Consider the following 27,181-nt stretch of genomic DNA (forward strand, 5'->3'; position numbering starts at 1 on the left):
AATAACAAAATACAACTCACAATCACAACAATGGAAATCCACTGTCATTAAAAGCATAATAGAAGCCTTACTGAAGGACAGGACACCAATAGAAGCATATTTCAAGGCCCAGCAAAACTGAAGTAAAATATAATTGATTTCATTTTTTTAAAATAAAATGTTATTTATCGACCAATACAGAAGAAATAAACTGAGGCAAATATATAAGCATGAGGAATCATAACATACCACGTGGTTCGGAAGCAAGATGAGAAAATGCTAGACAATGTGATGTTATAACCGCTCGCCATCATGCTCGAATCATGCAACCACTTTTGCAGCATTTCAAACCAGATTTGCTGGCAAGCTTTTAAGGAGTCTTTTGTTTTGGCATTCAAAGACACATATGGTGAAGTTTGCTGAACATTGGATGTCAACAAAGCCATCCATCTTGTACAGACGCTGCAAAACGTGTTTGGTCTATGCCATAGTCTTGTGTATTGGGTGGTGGCACTGTCATCTCTTACTGTGACACAGAGCTCTGACTGACAGGAATGGGATTTTCTGGACCTTTGATATTGTGAGGGGAGGTGCTGTGGTGCACATCTCATTAAGTAGTTTGTCCTTTAACACCATGGCCCACAAGTGTTTCACACTCTGGGCTGCTTCCCCGTGAGCAATGAGTTCCTACGTATGCAGCTTGATTCAAAGTGCAATTTATTCAGAGTATATGAACAAGCATATCACGTTCATTTGCTTGCCAATGTCTGTTGTGTTTAAGCAGGCATGAAGCCAGAAAAGGTTCTCTTCTAGCCCGATATTTATCAGTGTTGAAGCATGAATGGGATCACTTAATTTGCCGACATTGATCTAGGCATGAATTGAGTGGCTGTGGTGGGGGTTGCCTGTACAGAAGTCACTTTTTATTGAAGTTGTTCTTCATCACAAGAACTTGTAAGGATTCCCATTGTTCTGCTCTTGCTGCTTTTGGTGGAATGCTCTGTTTGTAGGGTAGAACCTGCAATACTGTTCCATTGACTGGCACCAAGGGAGGCAGATGAGTCTATGAGCACACACCACCCCACCATTGTCAATAGTTTCTATACATGGTAACCTTTGGTGGTCCTGACAGATTAGTCAGTGTGTAGTACACAGGAGTGGTTCTAAACATTTGCTTCTGCAACTTGGGGAACTTGGGCTCATTGTTTAGAGAAGCAAGGAGTCAGACTGGTGGCTTGTGAATTGTTTCAGGAGGGTGTGATAAATCTGGACCTTTCATCCCTTCTCCCTTTGAAAAGACTATTGCATCTGTTTTTGAATTCACCAAATAGTGACATTTTTTCAATTTCTTTGGCTTCAGGTCATTCTGGATCTTATTAGTCCTTATTCGAAATCCTATGAGCTAACTAGTCCTTACCACTTTAGAAAAATATAACAAGAAGGAGGCCGCAGCAATAACCTTTGGTCCTTGGCTTCTGCCTGGCTCAGTCACTTGGATCTCTTTTTAAGCAGATTTCAAACATTTGTTAAAGTCTCGTAACACAGTTTGCAGTCTCTCTGTAGGTTCTATGTACAAAGTCTAACTTCCATATATTTCCATCTTTCCAGGAAGAAATGTTTGCCTAATGTAATGCCACCATTTGACTCGGTTTCGGTTCCTGACACCTCCCCATACCAACCCAGACCCAGGCCACATTTCCCCACACACCTGTGGTGAGGCAGGGGACATTATCAATGTGTGGGAGAGAGAGGGAGTATGTGCGAGATAATGTGTGTATATGTGTGTGAGAGAGATGGGAAACGTAGAGATGAGAGAGGGAGAGAAAGAGAGAATGCTTCTGTATATTTTTAGTGTGCTGGTATTAATTGGATGTATTCATGCATTACCCTTCAGAAGCGACTTTGTGAAAAAAAATTGGGTAAAAAGCCGCACAAAGGTGTACTGTAACCCCTCTTAGGACCTGGGAAGTAGGAGGTAGGTGAAAGCAAAATTGGTGGGGAAAAGGAGGGTGACAAATTTGACCCAGGTGAAAAAATGGCTGTAAAGCAGGTCTGATACCAAGGGGAAAAGGGCCTTGTTAAATTCTAGGAATAGCATTTTCTGCAGAGTAGGCACCATTCCAAGATGGCGCCAGATTTAATAATTTTGTAGACACCTAGATAAGTGTCTAGCTTGCTAAGGGGATAGGACTAGACTATAAATAACAGAGACTAACCTTACGAAGTTGCCTGGCAACTTTCTACGCTTGCTCTCCTCTCTGCCCCATTCCAGCCCCTTGCTGATTGTGATTTGTGGTTTAATTTCTGGCAGTTCAGGCCGCTTCTCCTCCGTTCTTTTGCTTCCTGCTCATTCTTGCTTCTCTTACCTCTCTCCATTTCCTGTCCTACCTTCATGGGCTTCTGCTCACTCATGATTTGTTAATCTTTGTCGCGCCTGCCTCTACATCTGCCATGGCACTCCCCAATTGGTGGCACTCCCGCTTTGCTGCAGCATACCTCCTGGCCCTACCCTTTAGGCTCCCTCTCCATGCCCACTTTCTTCCCTCACCTACATTTCTCCAAGAAGAGTGTCTCTCTGCTTTACATCCAGGGTCCATTAGACAGGAAGGGGTTGGTGGAAGGGTATACAGAACCTACTGCCCAGTTGGGGCAGATTGCCAATCCTTAATAAAATGGACTCTGATGACAACCCCTTGGTGGGTATGTCAGAGGCCTTTAAAGAGATTTAGAATGCGCTTTAGGTAGCCTAGACCGCGTGAGGTATCCTGCTAGACAAAATGTATTTACTCCAAACAAGGTTATCCCCTAGTCGGGAGATTGCAAACAATATGATGTACATAGGTTGACATCTAGTGGAAGCTGCAGAGTATTAGTTTGTTTTTCGAAACTCAAAAAGGGGCATCGAAAAACAAACTAATACTCTGCAGCTATCCCTAGTTTGACGTCCACTGTATGTTGGCCAGTCCAGAAAAATGTTCGTCAACGGCATCCTTGCCCAATTTAATTCGTGTTTTATGGCCAAACTGCAGGATCTATCAGATCACTGCATGTTTTTTTATTGCAAATCTAAACAAAAAACAAAAAAACAAAATATATAATTTGATGCCAGTAATACTATCCCTAGTTTGACGTCCACTGTACCCATGATCCCTCGTGCGTGTAGGACCCTCAGATTGTATTCTTTTGCCATACTGTTGAACGCATATTGCGGAGTTCCCTTGGCATTGCCAATTATTCCTAAATATTGTTAAAAACTTTCCCCGTTATCTTCCATCCTATGCCGAAGATCGACGTCGGCGAAGATCGAGGGAACCAGCCGTCGAAAACTGCACAACGGACATTGGGCCTTAGAAGGCCTCTGACCTCAGCCCGGGCCTTGGAAGGCCTCTGGCCTCGGCCCTGTACAAGTGGGGAGAGTGGGGGGTGGTCATAACTTTCCCACATTTATTTCCTACATATACACAGCCCGCTGCCAGATTTAAACCTATGGAGAGTACTCCTTTCAAATTCTGCCCCAAGTGTAACAGGAAGTTTCCCTGGGTAGATGAGCACAATGCGTGCATCTGTGTCTCCCACGAGACCATCCCGAGCTACGTGTCGAGCTTGTAAGCTCTTCAAGCCAAAAACACTTAAGGACCGCTCGACGAAGCTCTGGGCCCACTACGCCAGGCAGCTAGAGGCCATGGATGTCAAAGGAGTGTTAAGCGATGGCAGCAACGCCACCTTATCAGACGGCGAGGGCAGAGGGGTGACTTCAGATACCCACGCGCAAGCCCCCGACCTCGGAGGACTGGCCAGCTGCCCATTTATGGGGACAACACCCAGCGGCAGAAGCGCAACCCACACCACTTCCTCTAAACACATTAGCCCCAGCCGTGACTCGACACGTGTGTCGAGCGATCGGCAACGGAAGTCACCGAGAGAGCGGTTCAATGATTCTGTGTCCTCTGGGCATTTCCGTTTGCGATCGCCACATGACAAAGACCAACCGTCCGCAGTTGAAAAAGGTGCCGCACTCCCAATAGTTCCAGAGGCTCGATCGTCAGACGATTCCGACCTCTATGCTCCCAAATCAAAGTGCGTAGCGTCTACTCCCGAGATTCAGCGCCCTCCATCTGCGACCTCCGAATCTCGACGTGAAGCGTCGAAACCCTCGGAAACCCCTAAAACCTCAGGAAAACATTCCTCTAGTCACGGGAAGGGGGAGAAACAACACAAGAAACCTTCAGAACACCATAAGGAAAAACAGAAGTCTCCTAAAGTAATAGAAAAATCCAAGGTCCCTGACACTACCTCTAAGAGTAAAATTGTCCCTCCCATTCCTCATGATATGGGCATGGATGAGGAACCAGAACAGGAGAGGTTTATTCCCAGTTCCAGGGAATGGAACTCGGCTGATATTGACAGGGTGATGAGGAGGCAGACTTCTATAAGAAAGACCCTAACTATTTTCATAGTTATGCTAACACCCCCACTACCTCTGCCCCTTTGGGGTCTAAGGACTCTCAGTCCTCTGCTAAAAGACTCCACTCTGAGATACACTCAGAGTTTGGTCACAGACCCTTTGGCGGTTGAATCTTACCACCCCGGATCATACTGCAAGGAGACAGAACCACATATGGTAGATGACCAGAGAGGGGTCTCTTACTACGGGGATGACGAGGACCAGGAGGAGGCTGAAGACTACAATCTCGACTCCCCTATTCCTAAAGACCCTCCGGTGCATGATTCACCGGTAGATAACCAGCCACTCCTCAACGAGATACTAGCTAAGGCAGCAGCCCAATTCCATATCGACACACAGGGTGTGCAAGAAGATGGGGATTTCGCGGAAGAGATCCTGGGAGACGAGAGCCATTACCCAGGCTATTCCTATATTAAAATCTATCCAGCGTAGGATTGATCCCTCGCTTGTAACCCCAAATTTGACTAGTGCGGTCAATCCACGAGTAGAAAAATTGTTTCGCGCTGCACCCTCTGATCCTATGTACATTAGGGGTCAATTAAAGCCCAACTCCCTGGTAGTTACAACCACCAGAAAGAGGGTAGGTACACCTCTTGCTTCTTCTGAAGCACCCCCCGATAAAGAGAGCAAAAAAATATACTCTCTAGGTAGGAAAGTGGCTTCCACTTCAGCCTTTCAGGCACGCATCGCCAACAGTGACACTCTTCTGGCAAGCTATAACTGCCATCAATGGGAATGGCCTTAGTATCCTCCGCACCTGAGCCCCTAAAAAGCCAGTTGTCCCAAATTGCAGCAGACGGAAGGTCCGTATCTGGATGTATCCTTAAAACAAATTTCGATGCTACAGATAATGCTGGAAGATTGATAGCCGAAGGCACAGTAATAAAACGCCACGCTTGGCTAAGGCAGTCTGGGTTCAAACCCGAGACCCAAGGCACGCTTCTAGACATGCCGGTGGAGCCAAACATTCTGTTTGGCAATGCAGTGGAGGAGGCACTAAAGACGGCTAAAGATGAGTACGAGGCCCTAAAATCTCTCGGACAACTCACAAGTAAACCCTCAGGGCAGAGGGGAAATAATCATTTTCGTCGCTTTCGCTGCCAAGGCTCCCAGAGGGGTTCCAACTACTACCAAAATCAAGGAACCTCATGGGGCAGCAATCGGTTCCAGACATCACAGGGATTCACCAGAGGCCAGCGCAGGGGCCGCACTAGGGGTAGAGGCAGCCCCCCCAGAGGTGGTGTGCCACCCAGTAAACAGTGACGTTCTGCTTCGGGTCCCCTCCCATTCATCCCCAGTAGGGGGGCGCATTTCCACCTTCAACTGTGCATGGAAAGGGATCACTTCAGACAGATGGGTGCTGTCCACAGTGTCTGCAGGATACTGTATAGAACTACTAGAGCGCCCCCACGACCATCCTCCAAGACAGAAGGTACACTCGTTGGAGCACCAGAAAATCCTTCTCGAGGAGATCGCCATTCTACTGGCAAAGGACACCATAGAACTCGTCCCGGGCAAACAGGTAAACCGGGGTATTTATTCAACCTACTTCCTTGTGCCAAAAAAAGATCTAACAATGCGCTCAGTATTAGACTTGCGCCCTGCAAACAAGTATGTCAAGCCACAAAAATTCTGCATGACTACACTCCCAAGAGGTAATCCCCCTACTAAAAAAGGGGGGATTACATGGCAACATTGGATATGAAAGATGCCTATTTTCATATTTCAATGTTCCCAGCGCACAGAAGATTCTTGTGTTTCAAAATAAACCAGCACTACCAGTTCAAGGTGCTGCCCTTCGGTATAGCCTCGGCTCCAAGGGTATTCACCAAGGTAATGGCGGTGGTGGCGGCGCACCTACGCAGGGAAGCAATCCCAGTGTACCCTTACCTGGACGACTGGCTCATCACAGGGGAAACCCCCGTAATTTGCAGACTAAACATCTAAAGAACTATCAACCTCCTCTTCTTCCAATTGGGCTTCTCGATCAACGAGAAAAAATCAAGCCTGGTTCCAAGCACCTCAAAACAGTTCCTAGGAGCTGTCCTAAACACCCAAGAGGGGGTGGCCTTTCCATCAGAGGAAAGAATTCGGAATCTGTTGCTGCAAATTCCTCAATATCAGGCCGGTCGCCAAATAAGGGTGCGCAAAGCGAGGCGTTTGCTAGGCATAATGGCATCTTGCATTTACCTGGTTCCCCAGGCGTCTGCGTATGCGACCCATGCAGGAATGGTTGGCGAAACAGTGGTCTCAAGCAAGTGGTCAGTGGGATGATCTAGTGGTCGTTTCGCCAACACTTGTACAGAGTCTTCGCTGGTGGACAAGAGAGAATCTTACGAATGGGAAACCCTTCTACGATCCAAAGATGTTTGCCTACGCTTTTCCACCAAGCCCGCTAATGAGGAAGGTGATCAACAAGATCCACAGGGAACCGATGACGCTCATCCTAGTTGCTCCTATGTGGGCGAGACCACCGTGGTACCCACACCTACGCAAACTGGCGGTGTGTGACCCCATCAGACCCCGTGCCGGTACAACCTACTCTCCCATCACGAGGGCCTAACATGCATCCTCAGCCCAACTCCATGAACTTGGCTGCATGGTTCCTGAAATCCTAGAGTTCGGACATCTCAAATTACCCCAGAGATGCATGGATATCTTGAAAGAATCAAGAAAACCTAACACAAGGCACTGTTACTATGACAAATGGAAACTATTTGTTATTTGGTGCCAGAATAAGCAAATCAACCCAGTTGATTGTTGTACTACTTCTAATGTCATCACCTATATGCTCCACCTAGTGGATGCAGGGTTAGTGTTTAACTCACTTAAAGTGCACCTGGCAGCTTTATCAGCCTATACCACTTCCTATAACAAGGTGTCAGTGGAAAGTGCCAGTTGTCAAAGCATTTATGGAAGGGGTAAACGGACTCCACCCTCCAATTTCAAACCCACCACCACGTTGGGACCTTAATGTGATACTTGCTAAGCTCATGGGACCCCTCTTTGAGCCCATGCACAAATCTAGTCTCAAACACTTGACTTATAAGACTGCCTTCTTAGTAGCCCTCACATCCATAAGAAAGGTCAGTGAGATTCAAGCTCTGTCAGTGCAGGATCCTTTCTTTACTGCTCATAAGGATAAACTGGTTTTACACACTCACGTTTATTTCCAAATTTCATGTTAACCAGTCTATTGAGCTACCGGTCTTCTTCCAGGAACCCAAAAGCTCTGCTGAGGTAAAACTCCACACACTAGATGTGAGGAGGGCGGTCCTCTACTATGTAGACAAGACCAGACCGCTAAGAAGGACAGATCAACTGTTCATCTCCATAGCTGCAGGCAGAGAGGGAGATGGCGTATCTAAAAATGCAATCTCTAGGTGGATAGTTGGATGTATCCAACTGTGCTATTCCTTTTCAGATAAAACACTGCCTTTTACGCCGAGGGCCCACTCTACAAGAGGTACTGGAGCCACTCTGGCTTTCATTGCAAATGTACCCCTTGACACATTTGCAAAGCAGCTACATGGAGCTCTATTCATACCTTTACTCAGCACTACTGCTTTGACACTCATTCCAAGACAGATGCTCAAGTGGGAAAAGCGGTTCTAAGACATTTGTTTGCTCATGACCCTTCTCACATCCCACCTCCTCCTTCTAACACTGCTCGCTAATCTATGCATAGCATGTGATCTAAGCAGATTCCAGAAGCCTCAGAAGGGATACATTACACACCATAATCGTATTTCTGATGGTTGTATCTGCTTAGATTCACATGCTCCCGCCCTTCCTCCCCTCTGAGAGAAGGTGCATGGATGCTTGTAGTCTTATCTATCTTATCTGCTTGGATACTCTGTACTCGCGCTACGCCTCATGCTACCTCATGTCAGAAAAAAACAATCTGAGGGCCCTACATGTGTGAGGGATTATGGGTACAGTGGATGTCCCACTAGGGATAGTATTACTGGCACGCCCTAGTTCGATGCCCCTTTTCGAGTTTCAAAAAACAAACTGTAATACTCTGCAGCTTCCACTCGATGTCGGCCTATGCACAGCATGTGAATCTAAGTAGATACAAGCATCAGAAATACGATATATGTTTGAGGCTTGTGGAATCTGCTTAGATCACATGCTGTGCATAGGCCGACATCTAGTGGAAGCTGCGGAGTATTACAGTTTGTTTTTCGAAACTCGAAAATGGGCGTCGACACAGGGCGTGCCAGTAATACTATCCCTAGTGTGACGTCCCCTGTACCCATGATCCCTCACGCGTCTAGGACCCTCAGACCATACTGGTCAGAAGCATTTCACTGAGTTCCTGGCCTAAGCCATAATATTGCAAAATATTGATAATTTTACCCCTTTCTCCACCCCAACGTCGAGATACCGAATTTCTACACTTGACGCTGGATCTGAGAGGATTTTGACCGTCGACTGCACGACGGATTTGGGCCTCGAGGCTTCCGTCTCGGCCCGGGCCTGGGCCGCTGGCCTCGGCCCTGCAAGTAGGGAGAGTGGGGGGTGGTCATACTCTACACTCTTGTAATATATAGATACACTTATATATTCCTACATTTACCAGCCCGCTGCCACAAGGTGCGTATGGAGGGTACCCCTTTCCAATTCTGCCCCAAGTGCAATCGCAAATACCCTTGGGTCGACAGACACGCCACGTGCAACCTCTGCTTGCCGAGGGACCACCCCGAGGCAAATTACAGAGCCTGTAGCAGGTTTAAGCCTAAAACACTTAAGGACCGTTCAATCAAGCGTTGGGCCCACCACGCCATGCTTCAAGAGGCAGCGGAGGGCGCCTTCAGCGATGGCAGCGACGCCGTACTTTCGGACGGCGAGGGCTTTATGGCGTCGAAAGACAGCCGAGCGCAAGTCCCCGACCTCGGAAGGTCGACCGGCAGGCCGGCTATGGGGAACACCCCGGGCAACACGAGCGCTTCCCATGACACTTGTCCAACCGAGACGCGACACGCACGTCGAGTTCTCGGAAAGAGGCACGTAGAGAACGGTCCGAATCGGCGTCCTCTGGGCGCTCTCGATCTAGATCGCCGCACGACGCCAGGCAAACATCCACTATTGCCAAGAGTGCCTCACTCCCTAAGGTCACGGAAGCTCGATCGTCAGAAGACGAAGCCGACTTCCACCCTCAGGCCGCACTCCAAGAGTCGGCGCCCGCAGACCAAGTACCACAGATCCCGAACCCCTACCTCCACGCTCGAAGGATAGGGTCAAGACCCCCGAACCTCGACGCCAGGCGTCGAAAAACTCAGAGGGCCCTAAAACACACGGGAAACACTCCTCCAGTCACAGGGAGGGAGGGAAACAGCAAAGGAAGCAGTCTCCACCCAGGAGGAAAGAGACCTGGTGCCCAGGAGGAAAGAGACTTCGCAGAAGAGTTAGTGGGGGAGAGGAGGCCTGTTGCTCAGGCCATCCCTATCCTAAAATCTATTCAAAGAAGAATAGACCCGTCACTCCTCAATCCTAACCTCACCAGAGCAGTGAACCCTAGGATTGAAAAACTTTTCAAGGCGGCCCAATCAGACCCACTATATATAAGGGGGCATCTGAAGCCGGACTCCCTGGTTGTTACTAACACCCGTAAGAGGGCTGGAACACCCTTATCGTCCGAGGCTCCTCCCGACAAGGAGAGCAAAAGACTGTACGGTTTAGGCAGGAAAGTGGCATCCACTTCCGCCTACCAGGCAAGGATTGCCAACTCCACCACCCTGTTGGCCAGCTACAACTGCCATCAGTGGGAAGAGGTCGCGGCACTCATAGACTCCGCACCAGAACCCTTAAAGAGCCAATTGGCACGAGTTTCAGCGGAGAGAAGAGTCGTGTCCGGTTGCATTTTAAAGGCAACCTTTGATGCCGCGGATAACGCCGGCAGATTAATAGCAGAAGGAACTGTTATTAAGAGACACGCTTGGCTACGCCAGTCTGGTTTCAAGGCTGAAACACAAGCGTCATTATTGGACAAACCGGTGGAGCCGGATCTGTTGTTTGGTAAGGCGGTCGAGGACGCACTAAAGAATGCTAAGGACGAGTATGAAACACTCAAATCCCTAGGCCAGCTAACCACTAAACCCCCGAATCAGAGAGGGAATGGCAATTTTCGTCGCCCACGCGGCCAAAACTCCAAGAGAGGTTCTAACTATTCCCAGGGGCAGGGTACACAGTGGAACAATAATAACCGGCAGTCTACCCAGGGTTACGGCAGGGGTAATGAGAGGACGTGGTAGAGGTAGAGGCAGCCCCAATAAAGGAGGCGGCACGCCTCCACCGAAACAGTGATGCTCCGTTTAGGGTCCCTTCTCACGCAGCCCCAGTAGGGGGATGCATTTCCAACTTCACCCAAGCTTGGGAAGGGATCACATCAGACAGATGGGTGCTGTCAGCAGTATCCGCGGGGTACTGTATAGAACTACTAGAGCGTCCCCGAGACCATCCTCCACGACAAAAAATACATTCTTTGGAACACCAGAAGATCCTCCTAGAAGAGATTGTCAATCTGCTAGCAAAGGACGCGATAGAACTCGTCTCGGGACACCAGGTAAACAAGGGTATTTATTCAACTTACTTCCTTGTGCCAAAAAAAGATTTGACAATGCGCCCAGTATTGGACTTACGGCCTGCCAACAAGTATGTCAAGCCCCAAAAGTTTCGCATGACAACTCTCCAAGAGGTAATCCCCCTCCTAAAAAAAGGGGGATTACATGGCATCATTGGACATGAAAGATGCCTATTTTCATATTTCCATGTTCCCAGCGCACAGAAAATACTTGCGCTTCAAGGTGGACAGTCGGCACTACCAGTTCAAGGTACTGCCCTTCGGGATAGCTTCGGCCCCAAGGGCATTCACCAAGGTACTGGCAGTGGTGGCAGCACACCTTCCCAGGGAGGCAATCCCTGTGTACCCTTACCTGGATGACTGGCTCATCACGGGGGAAACCCCAGTAATTTGCAGAACAAACATTCAAAGGACTATCGACCTCCTCTTCGAATTGGGCTTCTCAATAAACGAGAAAAAGTCAAGTCTAGTGCCAAGCACATCCAAACAATTCTTAGGAGCTATCCTAGACACTCAAGAGGGGTTGACCTTTCCTTCAGAGGAAAGAATTCGGAATATACTGCTGCAAATTCCGCAATACCAGTCCGGTCGCCAGATAACAGTACGCAAAGCAATGTGTCTGCTGGGCATGATGGCGTCATGTATTTACCTGGTCCCCCACGCGCGCCTGCGCATGCGTCCCATGCAGGAATGGTTGGCGAAACAGTGGTCTCAGGCAAGTGGTCAGTGGGACGATCTAGTGGTCGTTTCGCCAACACTGGTACAAAGCCTTCACTGGTGGACAAGAGAGAATCTGTCGAAGGGGAAACCCTTTTACGATCCCGAGATACAGGCGGTAGTCACACCCGATGCATGCCTGACGGGGGTGGGGAGCTCACCATCTCCACCACACAGCTCAGGGTCTCTGGTCTCACGCAGTGGCCAAGAATCACATCAACCTGCTAGAGCTTCTGGCAGTATTCAGAGCGCTTCAAGCTTTCGAAGCCTACCTTTTAAACCTGTCAGTGCAAATCGGGACTGACAGCACTACAGCCATGTTCTACCTGAACAAACAAGGAGGGACTCGCTCGCCAAATCTGTCCAAGCTTGCCCAGAAAATCTGGATATGGGCACTCAGACGGAACATCTTCCTGTCATCGCAACATGTTCCAGGGGATCTCAATTCCATAGCGGATGCTCTGAGCAGAGACCCCCTCCCAGAGGAACACGAGTGGTGTCTACACAGAGAAGTCGTAGAAGATATCTTCTCTCAGTGGGGTTTCCCCACTATAGACCTATTCGCCACAAGCGAAAACAGACCATGCCCAGGATTCGCATGCAGGTTCCCCCAACCAGACGCCCAGGGGAACGCCCTGTGGATGAACTGGTCAGGGATGTTTTCATACGCTTTTCCACCAACTCCTCTAATCAGGAAGGTGGTCAACAAGATGAACAGAGAATCGATGACGCTCGTCCTGGTTGCTCCCATGTGGGCGAGACAACCGTGGTTCCCACACTTACGCAGACTGGCGGTGTGCAAACCCATCAGACTTCCGAGCTGGTACAACCTATTGTCCCAGCACCAAGGTCAAACAGTGCACCCTCAACCCAACTCAATGAACCTGGCAGCATGGCTCCTGAGGTCATAGAGTTTGGACATCTCAATTTACCACAGAGGTGTATGGACATCCTAAAATAGGCTAGGAAGCCCAACACGAGGCACTGCTACTTTGACAAATGGAAGAGATTCGTAATCTGGTGCCAGAGTAAGCAAGTCAACCCAGTTGATTGCACTCCTTCCACTATTGTTACTTACATGCTCCACCTGCTGGATGCGGGACTGGTGTTTAACTCACTGAAGGTACACCTGGCAGCCCTGTCAGCATACACCACTTCCCAATACAAGGTGTCGTGGTGGAAAGTACCAGTAGTTAAAGCCTTCATGGAAGGAGTAAAGAGACTTCACCCTCCTATTTCTAACCCACCTCCAGGATGGGACCTTAATGTGGTGCTATCTAAGCTCATGGGCCCCCCATTCGAGCCCATGCATAAGAGGAGTCTCAAACACCTGACTTATAAAACTGCCTTCTTAGTAGCTATTACATCTATAAGAAGGGTCAGTGAAATTCAGGCTCTGTCAGTGCAAGATCCCTTCTTTACTGTCCATAAAGATAAACTGGTTTTACGTACACACCCTAGGTTCTCACCTAAGTTTATTTCTAAATTCCATGTAAACCAGTCCATCGAGCTTCCGGCTTTCTTCCAAGTCCCCAAAAGCTCGGCTGAGGTGAAACTACACACACTAGATGTGCGTAGGGCGGTCCTCTACTATGTAAACAAGACCAGACCGCTAAGGAAAACAGATCAGCTGTTTGTCTCTGTAGCCACAGGCAGAGAGGGGGATCGCGTCTCTAAAGGTGCCATCTCTAAGTGGACTGTTAACTGTATCCAACTGTGTTACTCACTTTCTGAAAAGACTCTGCCTTTCACGCCTAGGGCCCACTCCACAAGAGGCAATGGGGCCACTCTGGCTATTATTGCAAATGTACCCCTTGACTCCATTTGCAAAGCAGCTACTTGGAGCTCTATTCACACTTTTACTCAGCACTACTGCATTGACACTCATTCCAAGAACGATACACAAGTGGGACAAGCGGTTCTAAGACATTTATTTGCTCATGAGCCTTCTCACATCCCACCTCCTCCTTCTTCAGGTACTGCCCCCTAATCTATGCACAGCATGTGATCTAAGCAGATTCCACAAGCCTCAGAAGGATACATTACTCACCGTAATCGTATTTCTGATGCTTGTATCTGCTTAGATTCACATGCGACCCACCCTTACTCCCCTCTGAGAGAAGGCGCATGGATGCTTGTAGTCTTACCTTTCTACCTTCTATCTGCTTGGACTATCTGTACTCGCGCTACTCCTCATGCTACCTCATGTCAGAAAAAACACAATCTGAGGGTCCTAGACGCGTGAGGGATCATGGGTACAGGGGACGTCACACTAGGGATAGTATTACTGGCACGCCCTGTGTCGACGCCCATTTTCGAGTTTCGAAAAACAAACTGTAATACTCCGCAGCTTCCACTAGATGTCGGCCTATGCACAGCATGTGAATCTAAGCAGATACAAGCATCAGAAATATGATTACGGTGAGTAATGTATCATATATATATATATATATATATACATATATATTTCTTTTTTTTATTAATCAACTTTTTATTAAGGTCTCAGCATTTACAGTGGCACCCAATCAATACATCACATGATCTTACATACAACAATGTCTACACCAAACGTTCAATATTTACAGTCTACATAGCTGTTTCGTTATCCGAGGGCAGGTCACATAGATACGCCCTGAAAGGGCTCCAAATGTCCTTTGGTCGGCTCTTGCTCGGTTGGGTTAGCACATATTGTTCCTCGCATTCATTTGCATAGGTTAATTCGCGTAAAAAGGTATTCATGGTAGGGGAGTTCGGGCTTTTCCATGATTGCAATATACATTTTTTGGCGTTAGCACATGACACATTAAACAGCCTTCTGATTTTTTCGGAACATTTCCCAATATCCCCGAACAAGTATTTTTGGGATATAAGGATACAAAGGAATGACACTGCCACGGATCGAAGTTTGGAGAAAAATTCCTTACCCGGCCAAATAGGTATCTTTACAAATAGGTATAGCAATTTTGGGAGTACAATCATTTTAAGAATGGCAATTCTACCATGTAGTGAGATTGGGAGGTGTCTCCAGGTCTGTAGTTTGGTATGGAGTGTTTGTAGCGCCTGGTCATGGTTGTCCGCATACAGGGTCTGTCTATTACTTGAAACCAGGACTCCCAGGTATCTGATGTGTCGCTCCGACCACTTAAGGCGGCACATCCGAGCCGGGCGGCTTGTGGATGGGGTGAGGGGGAACATTTCTGATTTAGCATTGTTCACCGTGTACCCAGAGTACTCCGCGAATTCGTTGCTGTCTGCCATAATAGGAACAATGTTTTTGTCTGGTTCGCGGACGTACAGCAAGGTATCGTCCGCGTTTAGGGATATCATTTGAGTGGCACCCTTCAGTGGTACACCCTTGTTAATATGTCTCAGACGAATTGCAGCCGCCATGGGCTCTATTGTCAAAGCAAAGAGGATCGGGGAGAAGGGGCATCCCTGTCTGGTGCCACGTCCCAGCTCAAACAGCTCGGATATAGTTTTATTCGTGCACACCCTTGCACCCGGGGCTGTGTACAGCAGCCTGACGTACTTGATATAGTTGGGGCCCACCCCAAACGCCTCCAGCACCAAAAAGAGGTACTCCCGGGAGACCGAGTCAAACGCCTTCTTGGCGTCAAGGGACACAGCGACGGCTTGCTTTCTCGGGTTGATTTGCGACATTATGCCGAATAGCCTATGCAAATATAGGGCAGTGGACCTACAGGGAATAAACCCGCTTTGATCTGCATGAACCAGTGTAGGTGTTATGGGGTAACATGCGATTCGCCAGCACCTTCGTGAAAATGTTGGCGTCTACATTTATCAGGGACAGGGGCCTATAGGATGACATGTCTTGTGGTGGGCGTCTGGGTTTGGCCAACACTGTAATGATGGCCTCACGCATTGTCGGGGGCAGCATTTGTTTCCCCAGAGCCTCTCCCCACATCTCTAATAGCACAGGTATCAATTCTTCCCGGAATTCTTTATAGAATTCAGCACCAAGCCCATCTGAGCCGGGTGCCTTGCCAGACGTGAGGACCTTTATCGCCTCAGTAAGCTCCTCGGCAGTGATAGGTTGTTCGAGTGCTAGTTTGCTTTCTTCTGGGATTGTAGGGAGATCTAGCATAGCAAGATATCTTTTAATCTCATTGGGGGATTTTCCATCTCTATTCTTATACAAATTTTTGTAAAAGTGAACAAACTCATCATTTATTCCCTGTTCACTTGTTATTATCTCGTTTTGTGCCGTTTGGATCGCTGTAATCGGGGTCATATGTTTTTCGTGCTTAACCAAGTTGGCCAACGTTCTCCCTGCTTTATTTCCTTCTCCGTATCTGCGAGCCCTGGTAGGGGCTGCTGTATATTGTACTCCCCTTATTGCCAGTCGGTCAAAATCCCTAAGTAACTTATGTATTGCAGCCAGGGTGTCTCCACCATGCGTGCGGCTGTAGATTTCTTCTAGTGCGTTCAACTCTTTCTCCACCCCTTTTCAGCTCACGGCGCACTTCCCTCAAAAGACCAGTGGTCTTAGATGTTAGGGCCCCCCTCGCCCAGACTTTGAAAGCCTCCCATACTGACGATATGTGTTCTACAGAACCAATGTTGTCTGTGAAAAAGTTGGCAATTTCAATGTGTAGGGTTTCAACAACATTCGGGTCTTTTAGTATGTCTCTTGGCATTCTCCACCTCCTAATTGGTCTGGGGGCATCTTTCAAAACGATCTCCAACATCAACGGGGAGTGGTCCGATAGTGTACGAGGAAGGATTTTGCAATTCTGTAGGGTATGCGCTATGTTTGTGGATATAAACCAGTAATCTATGCGTGACTCACTATCATGGACAGAAGAATAGAACGTGTACCGTCTGCTGGTTGGGTGGAGCACTCTACAGGCGTCCACTAGAGACAGTTGCGGGATAATTTGCTTCAGAACTAGTGCCACCTTGGTGGGTGCCCTGGTTACCTTAGTAGATCTATCCAGGGTCTGGTCTAATATCACATTAAAGTCCCCTCCCCATAGTACCGTGGTCGCATCATGTTTGGCAAGGATCTCGAGCATGTGTAGGTAAAAATCAGGATCGTCCAGATTCGGACCATAGGTGTTCAATAAGGTTATTTGTTTCCCTGCTATTTCCCCCCCAAACCAGAACATATCTACCCATCGGGTCCGCCAAGTGGCCTTTGGCAACAAAGCTAAGAGGATTATGTATGAGGGTGCAGACCCCTCTGGACTGCGATGAATAGTTCGTGTAGTAGCGCAATTTGCCCCATTTTGCCAGTATTTTCTCGTTAACCGAGCCCTGTGCATGCGTTTCCTGTAACATTAAAATGTGAGGCCCGTGTCTAGTGACATAATTGCCAACCTTTCTGACCTTCATTGGATTGTTCAGGCCCCGGACATTCCATGACATTAATCTTATCTTCAGTCTGTCACCCATTTTTTGCATTTTTACATTGTACCATACAGTAATGACCATCAATGCTCAAGTGACTAACATTAGAGTAGCACCCGTGCCTGCGAGACCATGTTTTAATTAACCTACAACTTCCAATAGTGCATGCTCCCTCTCCAGACTCCTCCACATCCCAGGTCCCTAACATGCCCTGGAAGCAATAACATTCTGTAACTTCCCGATTTCCCCAACCCCACCCTCCACCCACATCATTCACCCCAACTTGACGATGTACCCTTAAACCTTTTAGGAACTTTCCTGTGGGTGCCACGTTGTCGTCACGGGGCAACCAGAGCGGGCTCACGACCCGCTTCGAAGGTTACTCAGAGCCCCCCAGCGGGAGCAGAAATCTGTTACACATCACTAAAGCAGCAACAGAGGATATGTGCGCAACCAGGTTTAGTCAGCAGGGCCCCGGTCCCCACCTCCCGGAGGTGATCTTCCGTTCTGGTCCGGCCCACGGCCTCTCGGTGGTAGGGGTATAGTTGCTTCCACATACGCCTGAGCGGCGGCCGGTGTCTCAAAAAAGTGTGTTCTTCTTCCATGAATATTAGCGCATATGGGACCTGTCGTGCCCTCAGTAGCTGCTTGACCGGCTCGTATGATCGCCTGCTAGCCTGTACTCCCGCAGCAAAGTCCGGATAAACATGTATGCGGTTCTCCTCATATTGTAGTGTCCCAATTTCTCTAGCCTTTCTGAGAATTGTATCTGTCTCTGTAATTCAACAGCCTGGTAATGATGGTGCGCGGCGGGGCTCTGGGTTTCGGCACGGGGGCCAGAGTGCGATGTGCTCGCTCAACCAGGAATTGGCTCGAAAAGGATTCTGTCCCAAAAAGAGTCTTAAGAAGGTTTTCCACTTGCTGTTCCATTGCGCCGAACTTTTCAGAAACCCCCACAATCCGAATATTGTTCCTTCGGGATCTGGATTCTAGGTCCTCGCATTTACTTTGCAGCGCGTTCATGCCTGCCTTAAGATGCGCTATGTCGCGATGGTGTCGCGCAATGGTGTCTTCGTTGGTACCAATTCTGTCTTCAGCCTCGGTGATTCTGAGGCTCTCCTTGTCGACTCTGGTTTTCAGTGCTCCTATGGTGTTAACAATGTCATCTAGCGTCACATTTAGGGATAGGAAGCCATTCTGCACTATCGTGGTAAGGCGATCAATCCTGTCGCCGCTGTCCACGCCAGGTTCAGCTGTTGATGTTGTCGACCGGTCTGGTTCGTGGCCGACTGCCTGGCTACTGGTGAACGAGTCCATCGGGCCTTTCTTTTTCCCGGTGGCCCCCTCTGCCGCTTTTTCCTGTTTCCTCGTGTTACCCATGTCTGCCACACCAGCCGGGTCACCAACACGGCCCGACAGTACACTATACCGCGGGGGCAGGCTGCGTAGGATATTATTTGTCGAGTGGGCTTGTTCAGGCCGGGGCACCTCAAAACTAGTGATTCACGGAGCCACCAATGTCCAGGCACCAGTGGTAACTTGTTAATTCTCCCACTTACAAAGGACTGTGTCCTCCCATGAAGAAATGAGCTGCACCCCAGCCGCTGAATGCCGCACAACTCACCGTCTCAGCGGCACCGTGCCCCGCGCCATCCCCGCCGCCAACTTGCAGGAAATATAGCACGTGTGGCGGGCCCCGGCTGCAGGCCAGAAAATGGAGTCGCCCCCTCGGCCACGGCCCAGGCCCGGGGGAAAGGATATCACGCCGTCCGACGACGGCCCGCTACCCAGCACCCGCCGCGTCACGGCAGGGAGCACCAGCTCTCACCAAACAGGATCGCCTCAATAACCGCAAAGGCAGGGCCCACAAGCCAGCGACACTCGGCCGCACAGCCTCGTGTACGGGACCCAGGGGGAGACACCTCAGTCGATCAGCAGCACCCACGGGCCAGCTCCGCGACCTCGGCACAGCAGCCCCACCTCTCTATGCCTCTCTGGCCAGAGCGTCAGCGGCGCGGGGCGCAGACCAGCCGGACGTCACACGCGGCACACCCCGGGCCTTCTCCCGCTCAACCCGCCAAAGCCGATATCTCTGAGTTTTGGTCCGCCGCTCTCAGAATTTCAGTCCGGTGTGGACCGGGTCAAGGTGCACCCTCTGCTCGACTTCGCTGTCCGCTGGTGGCTCCGAAACAGGATTCAAATATAATTCGGATTTTTGTTGGGCCGGAGCTCTCGCTTCAGGCGGCCATCTTGGTCGTGCGCAACAGCGCCCCCCCTATATATACATTTTCTTATATATTCCTACACACGCTAGCCCGCTGCCACAGGGTGCGTATGGAGGGTACCCCTTTCCAATTTTGCCCCAAGTGCAACCTCAAGTACCCTTGGGTTGACAGACACGCCACCTGTAACCTCTGCTTGCCGAAGGACCACCCCGAGGCGAACTGCAGAGCGTGTAGTCGGTTTAAACCGAAGACTCTAAAAGACCGTTCGATCAAACGTTGGGCCCACCACGCCAGGCAACGAGAGGCCATGGAAACGGAGGGCGCCTTCAGTGATGGCAGCGACGCCGTGCTATCGGATGGCGAGGGCAGCATGGCATCGAGACAGCCAAGCGCAAGTCCCAGACCTCGGAAGTTTGTCCGGCAGGGCAGCTATGGGGGACACCCCCGGCGACACGAGCTCTACCCACGCCACTTCCACTAAATACTCATAGTCCAACCGAGACTCGACGCGCGTGTCGAGATCCCGGAAAGAGGCACACAGAGAACGGTCCACCAGATTGGTGTCCTCTGGGCGTTCTCGATCAAGATCGCCGCATGACACCAGGCAACCATCCACTGTTGCCAAGAGTGCCTCACTCACTAAAGTAACAGAGGTTCGATCATTGGAAGACGAAGACGACCACCATCCCCAGGCCGCACTTCAGGAGTCGGCGTCAGCAGACCGTGTGACGGTTACTCCCGTGTCCCGACCTCCACACTCTATGGAAAGGGACACTACCCCCTAATCTCGACGCCAGACGTCGAAAAGCTCAGAAAAGGTGAAAACACCAGGGAAGCACTCTTCCACTCACGGGGAGGGGGGAAAGCAGCAGAAGAAACATTCTCAGCCTTCATCTCCACCACAACATAAAGACAGGTCACAGGGCCTCATTACACGGACGGCGGTGGACCAAGGTGCTACTAGCACCTTGGTCCATGCCGGTAAAATACCGGCACCGCCTTGGTGGAAAGGGGAATTACCGCCCTATTCCAAGGTTGCTGGGGCGGTAATTCCCCCTTCCCCCATTGCCCTTCCCCATTCCCATTTTTGCCCCATAGGGCATAATGGGAATGGGGAAGGTGCTAATTACGGCACCGCAAATTGCGGTACCGTAATTAGCTCCCTGGTCCCTTTGCGGGTTGGTTTTTAACGCCTGCAAAAAGCAGGCGTTAAATTCTCCAACCCGCAAAGGGACCTCGTAGTAAGGCGGTAAGGGTTAACGGTCACCGGTACCATTAATGGTGACCGTTAACCCTTACCGCCGTCCGTGTAATGAGGCCCACAGTCTTCTGTAAAAATATCCAAGTCCCCTGCACAATGCCAGGATATCGCAGGGAAACCCTCCCAGGAAAGGGTAATCCCAGCTCTAAAGAATGGTCAAGTGAGGATATAGACAGAGTTATGTCTAGAATGTCATCCCTAGCAGACTTCTATGACAAGAATCCAGAGCACTTCCTCTCCTATACCCCTGACGGGGCTACTCCCTCAGGGTCTAGGGACCCGCAACCCCCTGGTAAGAAACCTCGAGTTGAGGCACTAACGCAAAGTCGGTCTTCTGACCCTTTCTACGTACAGCCATACTCTCAGTATGATGAGGATCCATTAGATGTAGATCCAGAATTGGCCACGTTGGACGACCAAACTTGGATGGATTACTATGGGGATGACGAGGACCAAGAGGAGGACGAGGATGACCCAGGAGCCTACAGAGTAGACACCCCAGTAGGCAAAGAACCTCTGGTTACCGACTCTCCTATCGACAACCATCCTCTCTTAAATGAGGTTTTGTCTAGAGCGGCAGAACACTTCCGTATAGATACTCAGGGAGCACAGGAGGAGAGGGACTTTGCCGAGGAACTAGTGGGAGAAAAGAGACCCGTTGCCCAGGCCATCCCTATTCTCAAGTCTATACAAAGGAGAATAGACCCTTCCCTTCTCAATCCCAACCTCACCAGGGCAGTAAAACCCAGGATCGAAAAACTGTTCAGGGCAGCCCAGTCAGACCCGCTGTACATAAGGAGACAACTGAAACCTGACTCCCTGGTAGTGACTAATACCGAAATAGGGCGGGAACACCCTTATCGTCTGAAGCTCCCCGCGACAAGGAGAGCAAAAAGATCTATGGGTTGGGAAGGAAGGTAGCCTCCACTTCTGCCTACCAGGCAAGGATTGCCAGCTCCACCACCCTGCTGGCGAGTTACAACTGCCATCAGTGGGAAGAAGTTGCGGCATTCATAGACTCCGCCCCGGAACCTTTAAAAAGCCAGCTGGCACAGGTTGCGTTGGAGGGGAAGAGCCGTGTCCGGTTGCATCCTTAAAGCAACCTTTGATGCCGCGGATAACGCCGGCAGGCTGATAGCAGAGAGCACTGTTATCAAAAGGCATGCTTGGTTAAGACAATCTGCGTTTAAACCCGAAACACAAGCATCCTTAATAGACAAACCGGTGGAGCCTGATCTACTGTTTGGCAAGGCGGTATAGGACGCATTAAAAAAATGCCAAAGATGAGTACGAGACTTTCAAATCCCTGGGCCAGTTATCCAACAAACCCCCTAATCAAAGAGGGAATGGCAATTTTCGTCACCCACACGGGCAAAATTCACAAAGAGGCTCCAACTATTCCCAGGGGCAGGGTACACCATGGAATAACAACCAGCAGTCTACCCAAAGTTATGGCAGGGGTAACAAAAGGGGACGCGGTAAGGGTAGAGGCAGCCCCAATAAAGGCAGCGACACGCCTCCCGCAAAGCAGTGACATTCCGTTCAGGGTCCCTTCTCATGCATCCCCAGTAGGGGGACGCATTTCCAACTTCACCCAAGCTTGGGAAGGGATCACATCAGACAGATGTGTGCTGTCCACAGTGTCTGCAGGATACTTCATAGAACTGTTAGAGCGTCCCCGAAACCACCCTCCACGTCAAAAGGTACATTTCTTAGACCACCAGAAGATCCTCCTCGAAGAGATCGCCTATCTTCTAGCAAAGGACGCGATAGAACTTGTCCCGGGACACCAGGTAAACAAGGGTATTTATTCAACTTACTTCCTTGTGCCAAAAAAAGATTTGACAATGCGCCCAGTATTGGATTTACGGCCTGCAAACAAGTATGTCAAGCCCCAAACATGTTGCATGACTACTCTCCAAGAGGTAATCCCCCTCCGATAAAAAGGGGGGATTACATGGCAACATTGGGGGATTACATGGCAACATTGGACAAGAAAGATTCCTATTTTCATATTTCCTTGTTCCCAGAGCACAGAAGATTCTTGCGCTTCAAGGTGGACAGTCAGCACTACCAGTTCAAGGTACTGCCCTTCGGTATAGCCTCGGCTCCAAGGGTATTCACCAAGGTACTGGCGGTGGTGGCGGCACACCTACGCAGGGAGGCAATCCCAGTGTACCCTTACCTGGATCACTGGCTCATCACGGGGGAGACCCCAGAAATTTCCAGATCAAACATTCAGAGAACTATCGACCTCCTCTTCGAATTGGGTTTCTCCATAAACGAGAAAGTCAAGTCTGGTGCCAAGCACCTCCAAACAGTTCCTAGGAGCTGTCCTAAACACACAAGAGGGGTTGGCCTTTCCATCAGAGGAAAGAATTCGGAATCTACTGCTGCAAATTACGCTGTATCAGGCCGGTCGCCAGATAACAGTGCGCAAATCGATGCGTTTGCCGGGCATGATGGCGTCCTGTATTTACCTGGTCCCCCACGCGCGCCTGCGCATGCGTCCCATGCAAGAATGGTTGGCAAAACAGTGGTCTCAGGCAAGTGTTCAGTTGCACGATCTAGTGGTCGTTTCGCCAACACTTGTACAAAGTCTTCACTGGTGGACAAGAGAAAACCTGTCAAAGGGGAAACCCTTTTACCATCCCGAGATACAGGCTGTAGTCAAAACAGACGCATCCCTGTCAGGGTGGGGAGCCCACCTCCACCTTCTCCACCACACAGCTCAGGGTCTCTGGTCTCACTCCGTGGCCAAGAATCATATCAATCTGCTTGAGCTTCTGGCAGTATTCAGAGCACTTCAAGCGTTCAAGCCCTACCTGTTGAACCTGTCAGTGCAGATCCTGACAGACAGCCAGACAGCACTACAGCAATGTTTTACCTGAACAAGCAGGGAGGGACTTGTTCGCCAAATCTGTCCAAGCTTGCCCAGAAAATTTGGATATGGGCACTCAGACGGAACAGCTACCTGTCATCTCAACATGTTCCAGGGTATCTCAATACTCTGGCGGACGCTTTGAGCAGATATCCCCTCCCAGAAGAACACGAATGGTGTCTACACAGAGATTTCGTGGAAGATCTCTTCTCTCAGTGGGGTTTCCCCACTATAGACCCATTCGCCACAAGCGAAAACAGACAGTGCCCAGGATTTGCATCCAGGTTCCCCCAACCAGACTTCCAGGGGAACGCCCTGTGGATGAACTGGTCAGGGATGTTTGAGTATGCTTTTCCACCAAACCCTCTCATCAGGAAGGTGGTCAACAAGATGCACAGGGAATTGATGACGCTCGTCCTAGTTGCTCCCATGTGGGCGAGGCAACCGTGGTTCCCACACTTACGCAGATTAGCGTTGTGCGAACCCATCAAACTCCCGTGCTGGTACAACCTACTGTCCCAGCACCGAGGTCAGGCAGTGCATCCTAAACCCAAATCAATGAACCTGGCAGCATGGCTCCTGAGGTCATAGAGTTTGGACATCTCAATTTACCTCAGAGATGTATGGACATCCTAAAAGAATCTAGGAAGCCTAACACGAGGCACTGCTACTTTGACAAATGGAAAGGATTTGTTATCTGGTGCCAGAATAAGCAAATCAACCCAGTTGATTGCACTCCTTCCACTATTGTCACCTACATGCTCCACCTGCTGAACGCAGTGTTGGTATTTAATTCACTGAAGGTACACCTGGCAGCTCTGTCAGCATACACCACCTCCCATAACAAGGTGTTGTGGTGGAAAGTACCAGTGGTTAAAGCCTTCATGGAATGAGTAAAGAGACTTCACCCTCCAATTTCTAACCCACCACCAGGATGGGACCTTAATGTGGTACTATCTAAACTCATGGGCCCCCCCTTTCGAGCCCATGCATAAAAGCAGTCTCAAACACCTGATTTATGAGACTGCCTTCTTAGTAGCCATAACATCTATAAGAAGGGTCAGTGAAATTCAGGATCTGTCAGTGCAGGATCCTTTCTTTACTGTTCATAAAGATAAACTTGTTTTACGTACACACCCTAGGTTCTCACTGAAGTTTATTTCTAAATTCCACGTTAACCAGTCCATCGAGCTTCCGGCTTTCTTCCAAAAGCCCCAAAGCTCGGCTGAGGTGAAACTACACACCCTAGATGTGCGTAGGGCGGTCCTATACTATGTAAACAAATCCAGACCGCTAAGGAAAACAGACCAACTGTTTGTCTCCGTAGCTACAGGCAGAGAGGGAGATTGCATCTCTAAAGGTGCCATCTCTAAATGGATTATAAATTGTATCCAGCTGTGTTACTCCCTTTCTGGAAAAAACCCTGCCTTTCACGCCAAGAGCCCACTCTACAAGAGGCATTGGGGCCACTCTGGCTTTCATTGCAAATGTACCCCTTGACACCATTTGCAAAGCAGCTACTTGGAGCTCTATTCACACTTTTACTCAGCACTACTGCATTGACACCCATTCCAAGACAGATACACAAGTGGGACAAGAGGTTCTAAGACATTTATCTGCTCATGATCCTTCTCACATCCCACCTCCTTTTTCTAACACTGCTCGCAAATCTATGCACAGCATGTGATCTAAGCAGATTCCACAAGCCTCAGAAGGGATACATTACTCACCGTATTCGTATTTCTGATGCTTGTATCTGCTTCGATTCACATGCGACCCACCCTTCCTCCCCTCTGAGAGAAGGCGCATGGATGCTTGTAGTCTTATCTTTCTACCTATCTGCTTGGATAATCTGTACTTGCGCTACTCCTCATGCTACCTCATGTCAGAAAAAATACAATCTGAGGGTCCTAGACGCGTGAGGGATCATGGGTACAATGGACGTCACACTAGGGATAGTATTACTGGCACGCCCTGTGTCGACGCCCATTTTCGAGTTTCAAAAAACAAACTAATACTCCACAGCTTCCACTAGATGTCGGCCTATGCACAGCATGTGAATCTAAGCAGATACAAGCATCAGAAATACGATTACGGTGAGTAATGTATCCCATATACACAGCCCCTCCCACATTTATTATCAACTTAACCCATCCCTCCACATATATGCAATGAAAAGGGGCTTTAAAAAGTCTCAATTTTGGGGTTCGCAGTGATGGTCTGCAAAGTGGTACCAAACTGCAGCAATTCAGTTCCAGGGATGCCAACATTGCCTTCATGCTATCATTTTTATGAAAGGAGGAATTTGTTTCGTCCACGCCTTTCATTTTGGAAAAGTACATGGTTGCTAGATTACTGTGTGTTCTTGGCACAATTGAAGACCATGTTTAAACAAAAACTAGTAACACAAACAGCCCATATGAAACCACCTATGTTCAGATGGGGCTCTATAGATTTCTTGACATAAATTGCTAAATTGCAACAATTACAAGTGGTAGCACAGTGGGCGGACATATCTGACTCCACAGAATTTATGCAGGCTTAAAGGAAGAAATAAAGGATGTTTTTTTTATCCTTAATCGTTAATAGAGCCACTACATGAACAGAGTTAATCAGCCTAATGCTAAAATTTGAATAACTGGTGCAATCCATAGGTACAGAAAGGAACAAAGAACATATGAAACCTGAAGTATGTGTATAAACAGCTAGGGCTCCCTCAATAGCAGGATGGGGACAGAGTCTATATAGATTGGCGGTCTGTTTGGAGGTCTGTTCCAATGATTCGCATTTTTGTGAAATGAAATGCCTTTGAATTGGGGTGAACGATGCATCTAGGTGGGCAAATGGAAAGTACAGCAGCAATTCAGCCTCCTGAGCTCAGCAAAAGGGAGACAGTAGACCGTGCAAGCATTCTATGGTGCATCTTTCTACCAGGTTTCAAAAGTGCCATAAAGCCCCCCCTGAAATGTCGAGGCTTGTTCCGCCCCTGAATAGCTGTCTAATGTATTGCAAGATGAAACAGCAGCCCAGAGACACTGAGCGAATACCTCTGAAAATGTGCATTTTGTCTTGGGCAGTGTGGGAAACAACCAAGATCTGCAGAGGCTCTTAAAGCCACTAACTGGAACGTTAAGGAAGCCACCGGTCTCTGACCGCCTCCTCTAACTGAAAAGGCATGCAAGAGAGTACCAGCCCATACTAGGGGCCCAACTAAACCCGTTCAATAGGGTATGCCTATGCAAAACACTTTGTGAACAACAAAATATATCTAATGCATTTAAATTATTTCACCAGCTACAATTTCTCATCTTTGAATTGGGCCACTTGCAAGACAGCACCACAGAACTTGCCTGAAGTTAAATACAGCCACTGTTAACTAAAAAGTAGGAAAAATAAGTCCTGATTAGCAGTCTAAACACAAGAAAAATATTAAGACCCATCCATACAAAGGCAGGTCACAGCGGGTCCTGATTACCATTCAGGAATGCACTCATTTAATTTATAGCTACACCACCTGAGCAAAATCCTCAAAGTTCTACCTGTTAGGGAAAGCAGTATAAAGGAGAATGAGTCAACTACATAAAATACTGTAGCAAACCTCATCACCAACCAGGCAAGGAGTCTTTGGAGAGCTGATCAACAGGAGAAATGCCTCTGGAAGTGGACGAAACACCATTTTCAAAGAGCCCACCCTAAT

The 27,181-nt window shown here is 48.9% G+C and overlaps 1 protein-coding gene and 1 pseudogene across 4 annotated transcripts in view; both read left to right on the forward strand.

Annotated features, from left to right (window-relative positions):
- EEA1 (early endosome antigen 1) overlaps positions 1 to 27,181 on the forward strand; it is a 1,786,886-nt gene that overhangs the window by 151,724 nt on the left and 1,607,981 nt on the right. The gene's annotated exons all lie outside the window — the stretch shown is intronic.
- LOC138513140 (ras-related protein Rab-6A-like) overlaps positions 20,318 to 27,181 on the forward strand; it is a 34,727-nt pseudogene continuing 27,863 nt past the window's right edge.

Source organism: Ambystoma mexicanum, chromosome 12 (genome assembly GCF_040938575.1).
Source record: "Ambystoma mexicanum isolate Mex_15411 chromosome 12, UKY_AmexF1_1, whole genome shotgun sequence".
NCBI lineage: Eukaryota > Metazoa > Chordata > Amphibia > Caudata > Ambystomatidae > Ambystoma > Ambystoma mexicanum.